Source organism: Corvus brachyrhynchos, unplaced genomic scaffold (genome assembly GCF_000691975.1).
Source record: "Corvus brachyrhynchos isolate BGI_N302 unplaced genomic scaffold, ASM69197v1 scaffold14, whole genome shotgun sequence".
NCBI lineage: Eukaryota > Metazoa > Chordata > Aves > Passeriformes > Corvidae > Corvus > Corvus brachyrhynchos.
Window position 1 is genome coordinate 830,291 of NW_008239110.1, and position 14,804 is coordinate 845,094.

Consider the following 14,804-nt stretch of genomic DNA (forward strand, 5'->3'; position numbering starts at 1 on the left):
AAGGGAAGGGAAGGGAAGGGAAGGGAAGGGAAGGGAAGGGAAGGGAAGGGAAGGGAAGGGAAGGGAATTTTGTCTGATCAACTTAGACAGACATTTAAATCTGGTCATGCAGAGATAGGATTAGAAAGCCAAGTTCAGACAAAAGAGGAATCTCTCAAAGTATATGAAAGACAAGATGGACTGCTACAATTACTTTAGCAACAAAGGTAGATTAGAGAAAATCTGGGTTTACTGCTGAATGGAGCAAGGGAACTGTAAAAAGGACATGAAAAAGTCTGAATTTCTCAAGGTTTTTTTCACGTCAGTTGTTACTGGTAAGGTTTGCCTGCAGGAATCTCAGGCCACTGAGACCAGTGGGAAAGTATGGAACAAAAAAGATTTATCTTTGACGTAAGAGTTTCAGGTTAGGATATATTTAAACAAAGTGGGTGAACTAAAGTCATGGGGCTGGATGGGATACGCCCACAAGTGGTGAGGTAGCTGAAAAAATGTTATTTTGAGGACATTATTAATTATCCCTGAAATGGTATGTTGATTGGTGGAGATTCCTGACCATGGAAGACAGCAGATATCACTCCTATCTTCAAGCAGGGCAAGAAGAAAGATTCAGAAAACTTTACACTGATCAGCTTCACCTTGATCTCTGAGACAGTGAAAGAGAAATTGATAGTCCTGCAAATAGTTTTTAAATACATAAAGAACAGGAAGGTCTTTGGGAGTAGTCAGAATGGTTTTATGAAGCAGAATTTCTGCTTGACTAAATGGATAGATTCCTACAACAAAATGGCAGGTTTGGTAGGTGAGGGGAGAGCAGCAAATATGGTTGATCTTGACTTTTGACAAAAGTATTTGGATGTTTTCTTCAAAAACATCCTTAGAGACATAGACTGATGAAGTACAGGATAGATAAAAGGACAGTAAGGTAAATTGAAAGCCTTCTGTACTGATGGGCTCAAGCATTTGTGGCCAGTGGCACAAAGTCCAGCTGCAGGCCAGTGACTAGCAGTATATCTGCCCCAGGGGTTAATGCTGGAACCAGTACTGTTTAACATATTCATGAATGACATAGGTCATGGAAAGAGTCCACCCTCAGTCAGTTTACAGATGATACAAAATTGAGAGGAGTGGTCGATAGCTTAGACAGTTTCCCTCAGGTAACTCAGTGGACTGGAGAATGTGGCAAAGAGTGACCCCTTGAGCTCTAACAAGGAAAAAATCACAGCTGTGTACCTGGAGACGAGCAAGTCCATGGACCAGTACATGCTGGGGGCTGACTGGCCAGAAGGCAGCTTGGCAAGGAAAGACTTGGGGCTCATGGTAGACACCAAGATTACCTTGAGCCAGAAATGCACTGTCACAGCAAAAAAAGCCTAGGAGCATCCCTGGCTGCACTAGGAAGAGCACTGCCGTCAGGTCAGGGGACGTGCTCCTTCCTCTCTGCTCAGTCCTAATGAGACACATCTGGTGTGCTGGGACCCCAATGCCAATTGGATAAAACAGAGCAAGTTTAGCAAAGAACCATAAAGATGGTTAAGAAACTACTCTATCTGACACATAAGTAGAGGCTGAGAGAGATGGGACTGCTCAGCCTGGAGAAGGATGAGGGGGAACTGATCAATGTGTCTAAATATTTGGTGGGGGAGCAATAAAGAAGTTGGATCCAGGCTCCTCTCATAGGTGTCCAATGATAGGACAAGAGAGACAGGACAAACTGAAACATGGGAATTTCCATTCAAACATAAGGAAAACACCGCTTTATTTTTTCCTTATAAGGGTGCTTAGACTCTGGAATAAACTTCCAAAAGAGTTTGTGTACTATCTTGAAGGTATTCAAAATCTTGCTGCACAAAATCCTGGATAGCTGATACCACTGAGACCAGGGGCCTGGACTAGGTTATCAGCAGAATTCTCATAATATTGCAGTTGAACTGTGATTTGGGGGCATGTTCCAGCTAAGAAAAAAATCCTTCATTTCCTAATGTCTCAGCCTGGTGATTAATTAGGATATGCTTGATTGTGGAGAGGTCCCTCTTTGGTTAAACTGGCTGAGAGTAAAGCATGGACTGATTCAGAGGATATAATACAGGACAAAAAGTAAATGTTGAAGTGGGTGGAGCAGGACAGAGAGATGATTAGAGAGGAAAAAAAATGAAGGTTTTTTTTTTAAAGAGAGAGAGAGAAAAAAAGATTCATGATTCAAGAAGAATCATGAATTGACACAATCGGGCAAGGGTGAAAGGAAGGATGAGAGAGCAAAAATGAAATAAAAGTAGTAGTACTGGGGAAAACTGCCATTGGAGGAAATAGAAGAAAAAGAATGAACAAAAGATGATGAAGCATATTCAATCATATGTTAACAAAAAAAGTGAAAATATACAAGAAGAAAAATAGTTTGACTCTGTAAGTGTGGGTTCCTACGGTGAACATTAAAAAAATCATGGCTTTTAGGAGGAAATAGAGAAAAAAGCTAAGTATCATAATAAGCTTGTGTGATGACATATTGCGTCTGTAAAGGAACATGTTCGAAGTGTTAATTATCAATTTTAATTTATCTCTGAATGTATATACAATAATAGCCAAGTGTGCAAAAATTATTTGAAACATAAATCCTGTGAAGGTTTGAAAAATATCCTTTCAACTTCAAAAATTGAAAAAGAGTCAAAAATATCTTTTTAAAAATATTAGTAGAATTAGTAGAATTGACTTCTACCATCTATCTATGTTTCTTTCCTTAACTTGTCACTACTGTAAACATGAAAAAAAACCAAAGAAAAACAGGGGAAGAAGGACATGTAGAAAAAGGGGAGAGAAGCAAAAAAAAAAAAGGCTTCAAAATGCTTAAACATTTTCATTTAAAAATAGACCAAAATGTGTATTTTCCCCCCTCTATTTTTTGCTAAACAAATTACACTTTTTAATTTTTCAGGAAGAAATTTAAAAAAATAGAAATATTAGTTAAAATATTTACTGAGATCATAGATAAACTTTATGGAACTAAGTAATATGTTGAAATAGAGTGAAATAAATGAAAAGGTAAAATTAAAGTGTAGCAATATCTATCTGTGATCTTTTAAATTTATTTCAGTTATATCATGTTGTAGTATATTAATTATGTGTACAAATATTATCATTTAATTCAGGAAGTTGTCATAGCTGCCTGGTACAAACTTCTCACGCTTGACTGTAGCCAAAGTTTTGTATTCTTCCTAAAATATCACAGAAATTATTACCTAAAATTGAAATAATAAATTAATATTCTATTGATTTCTGACTTTAGAACATTTATAAAACAAGATAAAAACATTAATAATTCACAAACTTTACTGTAAGATCTAAGACAATTACTTCTGATACAATTCCATTTTCAGTTTGTTCAACCAGATCATCACTTCTTGATAAACCTCGAACTTCATGTTAATTTCATACTTGTAAATATCAGTGTAGTCTATTTCATTTTCTTTTGTTCTCTCATGCATAGACTTAATATTAATTTATCAAATCAATGAAACAAATTAATAAATGAAAAATCACTATGAAATTTTGCTGCACAATTACTCTCTGCTCTCACATCTACTATTTAATTTATGTTGTATTATTATAAAAGTTGAAGCACCCCTAACATATTATGACAAACGTTACTCTGCACCCTGTTTCAACCCCAATGGGAAATATGGGGCTGAAGTTTAGTTTTCTGTTGATGGAAACTTTCACATGAATAAACATGAAGAAGATATTAAAAAGAAGAGGAGAAATTTTGTCCCACTGAAATCAGTGATTATTATTCTATTTCAAAAAGGGGAATTCGCTTTAACTTTCTGGCATACTTCAGGTAACCATTCTTTTGAAATAGTTAAGTGACTGGCATTTATTACTGGAGCACAGATGCAAGACACTAGTCAATTACCTAAGAGAGACTTAGACCTTGGGAACTGAATTTTGTCTTGAGGGAGTATTAAGGACAGATTCTGCAGAGGAAGGAAACCCACTTCTTGTTGAGGAATATTAGTTTGTTTCTTTCCCTCATTTTTTTTTTTTTTATCACTGTCATCTTCTTTTTCTTCTTTTTGCTTTTCATCATATTTTTGTTCCTCCTTTGGACAGTAGACTGGAGTGCTGGACTGCAAGGAGCTTGCTGCAAGCTGAAACAACACACCCGCTGTTCAAATTTTTAAATGCAGTTTTACTTAAACATCTTCAAACTAAAGAAAACTAAACATTGTACTTCTGGAACCCAGTGACTTTAGCATTCATTACAGACACATACAGTATAAGACTGGGAAAAAAGTACTCTCATCCAGAAAGGAAAACTAAATAATGCAAATAGATATTTCTTTTTTGAGGACAGTTTCAGTCATGTAGTACTTTTGTCTTAATACAGAAAATAAGTATTTCAACACGAAACAAAATTGGGATAAGGTGTTTATTTATATATATATTTAATTTTAGAAGTATGTAAAAATGTGCTGAATAAATGTTCACAGTTCTCAGTTCGCACACAGTTACATTGTTTGGCTTCTGCTATATATTTTTCTTTGCCTCTGTTAACACATCTAATTAACCAAAGAAGAGTGAGCTCAGTATTATAGTTAAGCAGACAATTTGAAAATTGCTTTTGACAAACTGGAGATTAACATGTCTTTTCCCTGATTATTTGCACTAATGAAGATTGAGCACCTGAATGTTCACAGAGTGAAAACAAGTGAGACACAGAGACAGCAATAACATGACTGAACAAAACATTCTTATGAAATCACAGTCTGGAAGGTCGATGCAGAAAGAAAGTAAAAGGATGATTCTGTCATTTACTCAGCTGTGGAAACAAAATCACTGTCAAAAATATGTACATAGGCAAAAGGATGTGCAGCAAATCTTAGCTTTGATTGGGGATAAACAGGCTACTCTGCTTAAGATTGATGTCAGAAGTGGAGCAGAAGGATGTGAATTCTTGTTTTACACAGGGCACGCATGGTGGAGAGAATTCTTAATAAAAGAAGGAATAGTAGTAGAAATCTCATTTTGAACAAAGTTTCCAAGCAACTTATTCTTGAACTTAGCTGAACAATGACAAACACTCAAGTTTTCAATAAGTTACTAAGTTTTGAACACTTTCTGATTAACAAAAAAAATATATATATTGTTAATCTTTTTGTTAATCTCTCCTTTTTTTTGTCTTCTCTGACTTCTGTGAGCTGCAGAGGATGGTACGGTAGAAATGGTCTCCATGGGGTTTGGAATCTGGCACGTGTTTTCAAAGAAAGACAGATCACTAGGGGATGTCTCAAGAGTAAAAGTCTTTTGGCCAAAAGTTCTTTCTTATTTATTTTGAGAACACGTTTGGAATGAAAAATTTTTGAAATGATAAAGGACCAATGCCTGTGCTTTCAGAAAATAAAAAGGAAGAAGCACAGATTGATAGGTTAATCTGAAATTCTTAAAAATATGAAATTTTATTTTCAAACAGGCATACTCACATTTGACACATCAGCCTAAATCACCTGTTTTCATTTTTGTGGGGAAAAAGGAGAAGAGCTATTTGTGGGTCCTCTGTGATAAATATTAGTCAGATACTAGGAAGGAAGATATCCCTAGCTGGAGAATATGTCTGCTTTGGGTCCAAGAGGATAAGCACTTTGATTTCTTCAGGGAAATTTGTATACTGAAGTGGGAGATTTTTTCTTTGTTTTCCCTGAGTCTTGTAATGTTATTGCAGCCAAAGGAAAAAAATGCTTAAAATAAAGTCTATGGTTGCCTTATTATCAGTAAAGGCCAGATGTGATAAAAAGGTATAAATGATTACAAGTTACGTATTCCAATGAGAATGGCTTAACTGCTCTTTTTGTCACTTTTGCCTCCATTGTTTTAAAACCAAAGATAAGCATTTAGATTTCCATCTCTCAGAAGAGCACCCAACAAAGCACAGTATGGACTTAGACACTGTCTCTCTCTCTCTTTCTCTCTCTCTCTCTTTCTCTCCCCCATCCCCTCTCTCTTCACCTTTAAATCTCTATTTGGGCCATAGCAAAGCTAGAATGAAATATTCATATCACAGAAGGAAAGCAAGTAGGCATTCAATGAGCTTGCTCAGAAAAAAGGAGGATGCTAGTCTTGGTTTTTAACACTGTTAACATATCTTGGATGAAAGTCTTAAAATAAAAAAACCCAACTCTGAAAAAAGAGAAGAATAGAACTTGCAAAGGGCACGGAGCTGCGGAACATAAAACTTCTTTTACAGAGTAGCTACTGCCTGAATGAACCCCACATCTACCAACCATTTCCCTTATGGGTTCTGAGAATTAATCTCTTCTTACTCTGTGTTTGCCTGATGGGGTTTTCTGGATCAGGGACAAGTGTTTTCTGAAAGATCCACCCTTCTTTCTCATTTGGGAGACTGAGTTTTGTACTTGTCTTTTCCCGTACCCCTTCACACCTCCTCCATATTTATGCAGCAAAAAGAAGCATCTGGCCCAGACTAACTAAACTGTGCGGTATGTGAGGGAGTTCTGCCAACCTTGGCAGAAGGAGTCACATAACTCCAGCTGGTTGCAATAGCTTTCTTTGTCCAAGAGATATTTATTAGTTATAAATAAAAAGTCTGATTTCAAACCCCAAATAAACTTTTAAAACTGTTACAAAAATGTATGACCATAAAACAAGTTTTCAGCAAAATATTTCTGGTTTTCATCCACATTAAAAAAAAATCCCAGACCAGAGGGTGTCAGCTTTTGAAGCCTTCTTCATGAGGCATGATATCACAGAATTTTAATAACATGCACATTCTTCATCCCAGGGGATACTCTCAGCTTTTTAAGAGAAAAACTGGTCTTTACTCTCTGAAGCTCATTGACTGCAGATCTTGAGTTGAAGTATAAGGGGAGAGGTGGGTATAATGTATAAATTAACATCTTTTTCTATTTTATCCTCTTTAAAAACAATTTCAAAACATGACCAACAGTAAATTACCTCAAGCCTGGCTTCAAGCCATGGAATGCACAGAATAATATCCTAGAATGTCTCATAAACAAACAGAAAGGAGGAAAACACCACTTTAAAAAAACTAAATCAAACTTCAAAGACAACAGCTTCCATTTAATCTGTGCCTGTGTTGACCCAGTTTAAAGTTATTCTTTACTTATTTTCATTGATGGTGATTGAAAATGAGACACATTCATACACAGAGCCAATTTTTTTCCTCTTTTTAATGTAATTTTCTTCAAAATACATGATTTTTTTTTTCTAAGCAGCTGTAGCCAAAAAACATCGGATTTAATCCTTTCCTCTCAACACCTACTGTAAACCAGTAAAAACACCTGTGAATAAACAGGGCACTTTCATTTATTTTGTGTTTACAAATCAGGGCCAAGCACCAGCAGAGACTGTGTTTCAGCATCCAAGCACGGAAAGTATGAGCCGCTGTGCGATGTGTGGCAGGAGCTGAACCAGGTTTGTGTGCAATATGCTGTTAGGGCAGATGCTGCGCTGCACAGGGAGCACCCAGGACTGGCTGGAGCACTGGGACAGGCTGTGGCTGGTGACCCCACAGAAAGCCTTGGCTGCACCCTGACAGTGGCTAGCTGAGCAGGGATGTTATCCTGCTTTAAATATGCTACAGAGCTCTTCATCCCAGTGACTGAGAATTATTGTTTTGGTATGTATCAGATGAAAAGACAATTGCAATGTAAGTACCTGAGGCTTAACTTTGTACTAGAGCCTGCTATATCTGTGAATAACAAGTTCACATTTTTTGAAGAATTACATGAATGTATTACTTTATAGTACAGTAATCTCAAAAGGTGCATCTTATTTACTATGTATCCTGGTACAGTGAGATTAGTACCTGTACCATCTAAACCTACCCTCTGAAGTGAAAGATTGCTTTTTGCCTCTGTGGCTGCACGGTACCAAGCACATGCTCTCTACATCACTGTCATCACCTTTCCTCCTCTCAGTAAGCAAAGGGTCACTAATACTGGAATAATGTACTCTAAGAGGGCAACAATATCTTGGTGCAAAAGTATCCAACACATCCATATGGTAAGGGTCTCTAGCTGGGCAGAAAAGACTGAAAAATAGAACATAAGGCTACAACAGGAGAGCATTCATTAGTGCGTCACAAAACGCCCTGACTCTATGATGGGCAATAATGAACTTGGATCTCTCCAATTTTTTTCAGACTGTTGAAAAAGATGTGATGGACCTTCCTAGGGGCATCTTACATTCAAGGAGTTTCATAGTAGATTTAAAAAAACCCCAACAAAATAAAACTTCTAAACCATACAAAGGTATTGCATTCAAAAATTCTTTTACAAAGGTGTCTAGCACTGAAGTTCTCAGTCCTGAACTTAACACAGAGAACCCCAAGCTCATGGACCAAAAATCAAAGTATGTTCACTATCCTTAGACTAACATAGATTTTTCATAGAATTTTTAATGAATTATTTCTGAAAATAGTGATTTTGGAGAGGGCTTGGGTATCATGATGAACATCAAAATCCATATGATTTCCCACTCTGGTATAATAAGTATAGATATCAGTAAGGCAAATCAAAACAAAAGGTCCTATTGTCAGTTTTAATGACATTATTAACTGGTGAGACAGTTAATTGGACACCACACCCAGATCTGTTGCCTACAATTTGCAATGTTAATAGCTTGAAAAAAATTCTAAATCTATATAAAATTGTTCTGTAGCCTGGAGTTTATTTTTTATCCAGAAAAGGAAAAGGGTCAATCACTATCCATGAGCACTTCCAGGGGGCACAGAAATCAGATAAGAGTGGTATTTAAAGAAGTAAAGTCATAATAAGCCCTGAGGACTGGAAGCCAATAACATCCAAATTCACATTTTAAACTCTAAGGGCAATTAAAATTTGGCACAATTTCTGAAGGTTATGACTGTCCAAAGTGCTAATCATTTTATTGGACAGAGAGCTTTTCCAAGAGTTATATTCTAAGACAGCAAGAAATCAAGAACTTGGTTCCAAAACCAATCAGTAAAATTACGTGAATGTGTCGTATGGACAGTCAACCTGAACATGACAGTATCTTTTGGCCTTAGAAATATATCAGGGAATGTCTTAGTTGCGCTGAAGATAAAAACTTGTTTTGGTGGAAATTGGTGTAAACATAACCTGCATTCAGTAAAAGTCAGAAATAATAAGTAACAGTTAGAAATTGGGGGAAGTGGTGGTGTTATTCAAGTAATGGTTTAGCACCAACAAAGTTGTAACAATTTGATTTGCTATGAAATTTCAGTTTTCTAAACTGAGCATATACCCAGTAGTAAAAGTTTCTTAAAATAATTCTGCTACGTTTGAAAAGATCTCTTCAGTACAATTGTGCTATCTTCATGTACAGCTGGAGATTGCTGAGGATATTGTTGATGATACCTAAACAGCAAGAAAAAATATAATTCCATTCGATTCAGATATGCTGGATGCACCATTCAAACTGTTACTTTTAATACTTGGTTATGCCAGTTTAGAGCAAGTCTAGAAAGTACATGTAGAGAGATAAAGCAGAGAAAATTCACATTGTCATGAACCTGAAACCTGTTTCATTTGTTTCATTACTGGGATGAATATTCAGGCTGCTGGTTTTGTAATGTATAATAATTTAGTCATAATAATAATAATTCTAATAATAGCAGTTTATTATCTGTAAATAATGAGTTGGTGAGTCCTTCTCAGATGATTATTTTATTCAGGTAAGTTCTTAGAAATTTTTCAAAATAGAGTCACAGAACTAGTTCATCATATTGGGACCAGTGAGGGTGCAGGGTGTGAACAAAGCAGGCCAGGCCAAAATTCAGGCCAGGTTGCACAAAATTTCACAGGAATGACTGAGCTCTTTGCAGGACTTTGCTGTTCTGTACATCCTTTCCGGGCAGGAAATTGTTATTTGTTTGTCACAGATCTCCCAGAGTGTAACACTGCAAACACTTACAGCAAACTATGAAATAAATCAATAATAAGGTAATCATGTTATTTAGAGGGCAATTTTTGTGTTTGAGGGTTTCCTCAGCAAATGGCAATAAGTGTCACAGTGTGAAAGATCACAGAAATAACAATGGCAGTCAGAGGAAAACAAGACATAAATGACACTACACTGATGTGGAAGGTTCTAAGTTCACCCAAATTAAAGCACCATCAGGAGATGAGGAAAAAATATTGCAACATATACCACATGAAAAGGAATCAAACTGATTTGTGAGTCCACAAATTATTTAAAAAACACCATTTTGTCTTTTCTTTGGCAGAGTCCTGTTTTCTTGTCATTTTCTGCCATTTTCTGAGGTCAAAATGTGCTTACTCAAATAATGGGGACAAATAGCGCTACATCTGTGGCTACATCAGTAAACCAGGACTGCACACAGAACCAGGAATTTATTTACTCATTGTCATGCAAATGGTTTCCCTACTTGTCCTTAATATTTCTCATGTTCAGGAACTATATTCCCAAAACATTAGCAGTAAATATGTCTTGAGTAGCATTAGTATTAGAGGTAAATGCAAAGTTCATAAATCGACTATTTGATGAAATTGCCAAGAAGGTAGTTTAGGTAACTGGCATTAAGGGTGGAGGTTTAATAAACTTAAATGCATACACAAACAACAGGAGATAGAAAAGGATCTTGTTTTCCTGCAATGTTTGACTTCAGGAGGTACAAGGCAGGGAGGGGAGCAGGGTGAGGAAGGCCTTTCAGGGGAAACCTAATAGTTAAAGTACCAACAGGCTTCCAAATTCTTTCAGATACTGGCAGTAAATGATGTATTGATTTTGCTGTTAAACTGCACAGATGTAACCAACACATTAGACATGGAAGATAAAAGCAATGACTAAAAGCACCTTATTTCATCTGTCACACCTGAGACTCTGCCTTCTTCAGACCTTTGGTGTATTAGCACAGAAAATCAATTAGGTAAAGAGCTAAACAAATGAAGGGGAAAAAAAAAAAGGCCTCATTCACAAAGAGTCAGGAATGTCAGCAAGCCCTGGAGACTTCAGCAAAGTGTAAGATATCTCCAAATAAACCACAACAACTTTTTTAAACTTTTGTTTTAGTAAGTGATTAAGTACTTCTCGGATGCCCGAAGAGCAGGTCTAGCTAGTGATCAGTAATCACGAGCACAAGATTTCTTTTTACTGAAAAGGAAATGGAGAAATTTATTTCTCAGTTTGTGTTGTTTTGGATGTCTATAGTTCTTGTCATCTTAATCAGTGTTGAATCAGTTGTTCATCATTTACATCCAGAAATAAAGTTTTTCTGAGCAATACCATAGTACAAGGCAGTGACAACAAGTATTTCATTAGGGTCAGGGACATATTACTGAAGCACAGTGCTGTGATACACAACATCTTGTTACTGCTTTCATAAACCATCTCTGACCCCAAAATATAGTAAAATTTTTCTGTTGCCATATATAGTTTGCGCCCAGAGAGCAGAGCAGGTCACAGATGTTTCGCTGATTGATTCATGGTGAATAAAAGTCCACAGTGATACAATGGAGATAACAAATTGAGATTTGTCAGTGGAACACGACTCAGAAGACGTGGATTAGCTGGTAGAAACACATACAGGTGTGCCCTCAATTTCCCATCTACAACACAGGCACTTTCACCCCTTAGTTCTGTTCTCCTCTGTCCACTGATGTTGCAAACTCACTGACGAGAATTTTTAAAGATAGGATTTATTCAGTGCCAGTAACTCGCAAGACAGATTTGTGATTTCAAGTGGAGGCCAACAAGACTTAAATAAATAATTATTTAAAAGGATGCAACTAAACAAGCCTCAAATTTAGAATTTAATACAGGTCCCATTATTTTTTTTCCTCCCTTAGAATATTTTTCCTTGTATGTGGATGCAAATATCAAACTAACTTCTGCATAGATGTATATATCTTTTTTTGTGTAACATCTGAAAAAAACATGCCTTTGTTATTTAAAACAACGTTTTGTTTTCAAGCATGGAAAAATAATATTCTTTTTTAAAAGAATCCTCAAAAAAGAAATTAAAATAAAACTGGATGCCAAAACTGCCAAACTGTGAATCTTCACACATTTCATCAGTGCCACCTAGTGGAGACACCTCCCCATCCCCCATAGGAAACACTCCTCTGCCTAAACCTTTGCTCATCTAGGGATGGGTTCAACTTCTGCAGGTTTACAAGGCAGCTTTCTAAGGTGTCTGGGCTATTTCTTCAGACAGCTAAAAGATGCTGGAGAAGAGGAAAACACCACCCCAGCTCCTGGTACTTTCCCTGGAGTCTGAAGGACTCAATTATTTCAAAAGAGACGAGAGATTTTTCATGTTCCACCAGCCCAAAACATGTAAATTCAAGATGAAATGACAAGCAAAGCAGTACAGAACCCTAGGAAGATTTGAAAACTTGTTGCCAAGAAACATCTAAAATACCTATAATTTTCTACTGTACTTTCATTCTTTTTCTTTATTTTTTTTTTCTTGAGAGACAATAAAATTAAATTATTCTTCTTAACAGAAAAAACAGGCAAGGTGACACTTATCCTGAAAAAAAGTGTCACATACAGCTTTTGCACCTATATTTCCTGCTTTCTTTTTTGCTGTCATATGTTTTTTCTTTTTTTTTAATATCCGTTTCACATCCAGTTTTCTCCACCTCCAAGGCCCAGATTGAGTACATAACTATAACAATGGGACCGTGGCATTAAACAGGTGCACATATCTCAGTGTTAACCCACCAGCACAGAAAGTTTCCAGCACTGTTGGAATTGCACGACACATGGGCACTGTAACTACATAGATGCACATATAGTTATACAAACATTCCCTGACACCAGATTGAAAATTATACTGCACCCTCCTGAACAGTCACCTTAGGAACAAAGCAGCTGAAGAGCCATTTTGGAAAAATACCATGGTGTGGCATAAGAATAGCAGACAGCACTTAGAAGCTGAAGTACAGTAGTTCTGTGCTGCAGAGCAGAGTCTGAAAGAGCATCATAAAAAGGAAAGAGGGAATCATGAGCTTGTGCGTGTAAGAAATGATGCTCTAATGGGTGTCAGCTGTTAGCAGATTCCTGTCATTTAAACAGTTTGAGTTAGTTCCCCATCATCTCTCTTCTCTAGGCTGAATTACCAAATCATTATTTCTATGGAAAATCCTGCAATTCTTTGACTAAAAAGTAAGAGTTCTTTTATCTCTGTGGTTTGAGCATATGTACATGCTCCTACACAGACACACACACACAAAAACATGTATGCACATAAGGCTAAGATGGGCTTCTAACTACACTGAAGCCCACAGCATTTTTTTTCTGGTATCAGCAGAGACAAAATCCCACCCCAGGAACTCAACAGGATTTTCTTGCTGACTATATTTTCTGGGCCAGAAACTGCACACAAACACAACCAAATAAGAGAGGATGGAAATCTCTAGGTAAGTGAATGAATAAAGCAATGAAGCCAAGTAGTTCAGGCATGATTTTAGAAAGAGGAAGGGTGTCTCCTTCTGCACTGTTGAATCGGCCATTAGTGTCAGAGTGGCTTTTAAATTTAGAGTAATTCTTTCCGTCTCTGCACTACTTGAGGTGCTCACCCAATGTTTGCCTGTGTTATTAAAGGATTGAACCCTGTCAGAGGGCAAAAGCAAATTACCTGCAGGGAGTCAGGGGCCAGATGAGATATACCTTCACTGTGCTCTTTGCTTTAGTAACCAGTTGTAAAAGACTACAAGGTAGCTTTTATGTAGATGTCACATCATTCACTGACTGGAACACCCAACTCTGATAATAGCATAGGAAGCAGGGGTGGGCAGCCATTACTAAATCCTCCCTTATCCAACCTTGCTATTTGAATTATTGGCTAAATTGCCATCTCCAGAAATTAATTTTTCTGGCTTGCAGGTTCAAGAAGTTTATTTCACACGTTTAATTGTATATGTTATCACCTATTGTTATTAGTGAGTGCCTATTTAGCCTCAAAAATTTTTTTCTTGCATTTCATTAAGTATTTTGAAATGCTTGATAGTCGCTATTACATATCCACAGGGTAAACAACTATGAAAACAATATTTAAGCTGTATTATCTTTTAAAAAAAGAGATCATTCATGGTTTCACTACAAAAAAATAATTATACAAAGCTCAAAACCTCTCATGTTAATGGTTATGGCATCTGGAGAAAAAATAATCAATTAACTCAAATACACATGAGAAAATGTAAATAAATTGCTGGATATGAACAAGACATGCAGTTTTTTGTTGACTTAAATGTTTTTGTTAATTCCTACCACTTTGACTACAAAAATGTTTTAAATTAAAAGTTTGTAATGATTTGTAAAGAAATCTTTTCTTGCATAAAAGAATGTATTGATTAAGTCATATTAAAGTTACTGTTGAAAATACAAATGTATTTAAAAGAACACAGGCTACAAACTGTTGTAAAAAACAGCAAAACAAAACTTATATCTGTTATTTTTTCGTACCTTTCTTCAACTTCAAAAACACCCTAAAAAGCTCCATTGATCCTAGTTTTACATGCCATTAAGTAGGGAGCTAGTGAGTGCAGGACAAAGGTATAGATGCTTTGTGACTCTCTCTAGGCACATTCCAGCACATCTCAGCTGCATATAGAATTCGCTCAAACTGGAGCTACATTGTCCCTAGCAATGTGCGTGCATAGCATAATATCACAGAACAATTTCAATTGGTTACAACTGTTTTTCATGTTTGTAGCTCGTTAAAACAGTCAGCTATTAAAAAAAAACAAAACCAAAACAAGCTATTATTCCTTCCTTTCTTTTTTTTCCCCTTGAAATCCGTTCTGAAA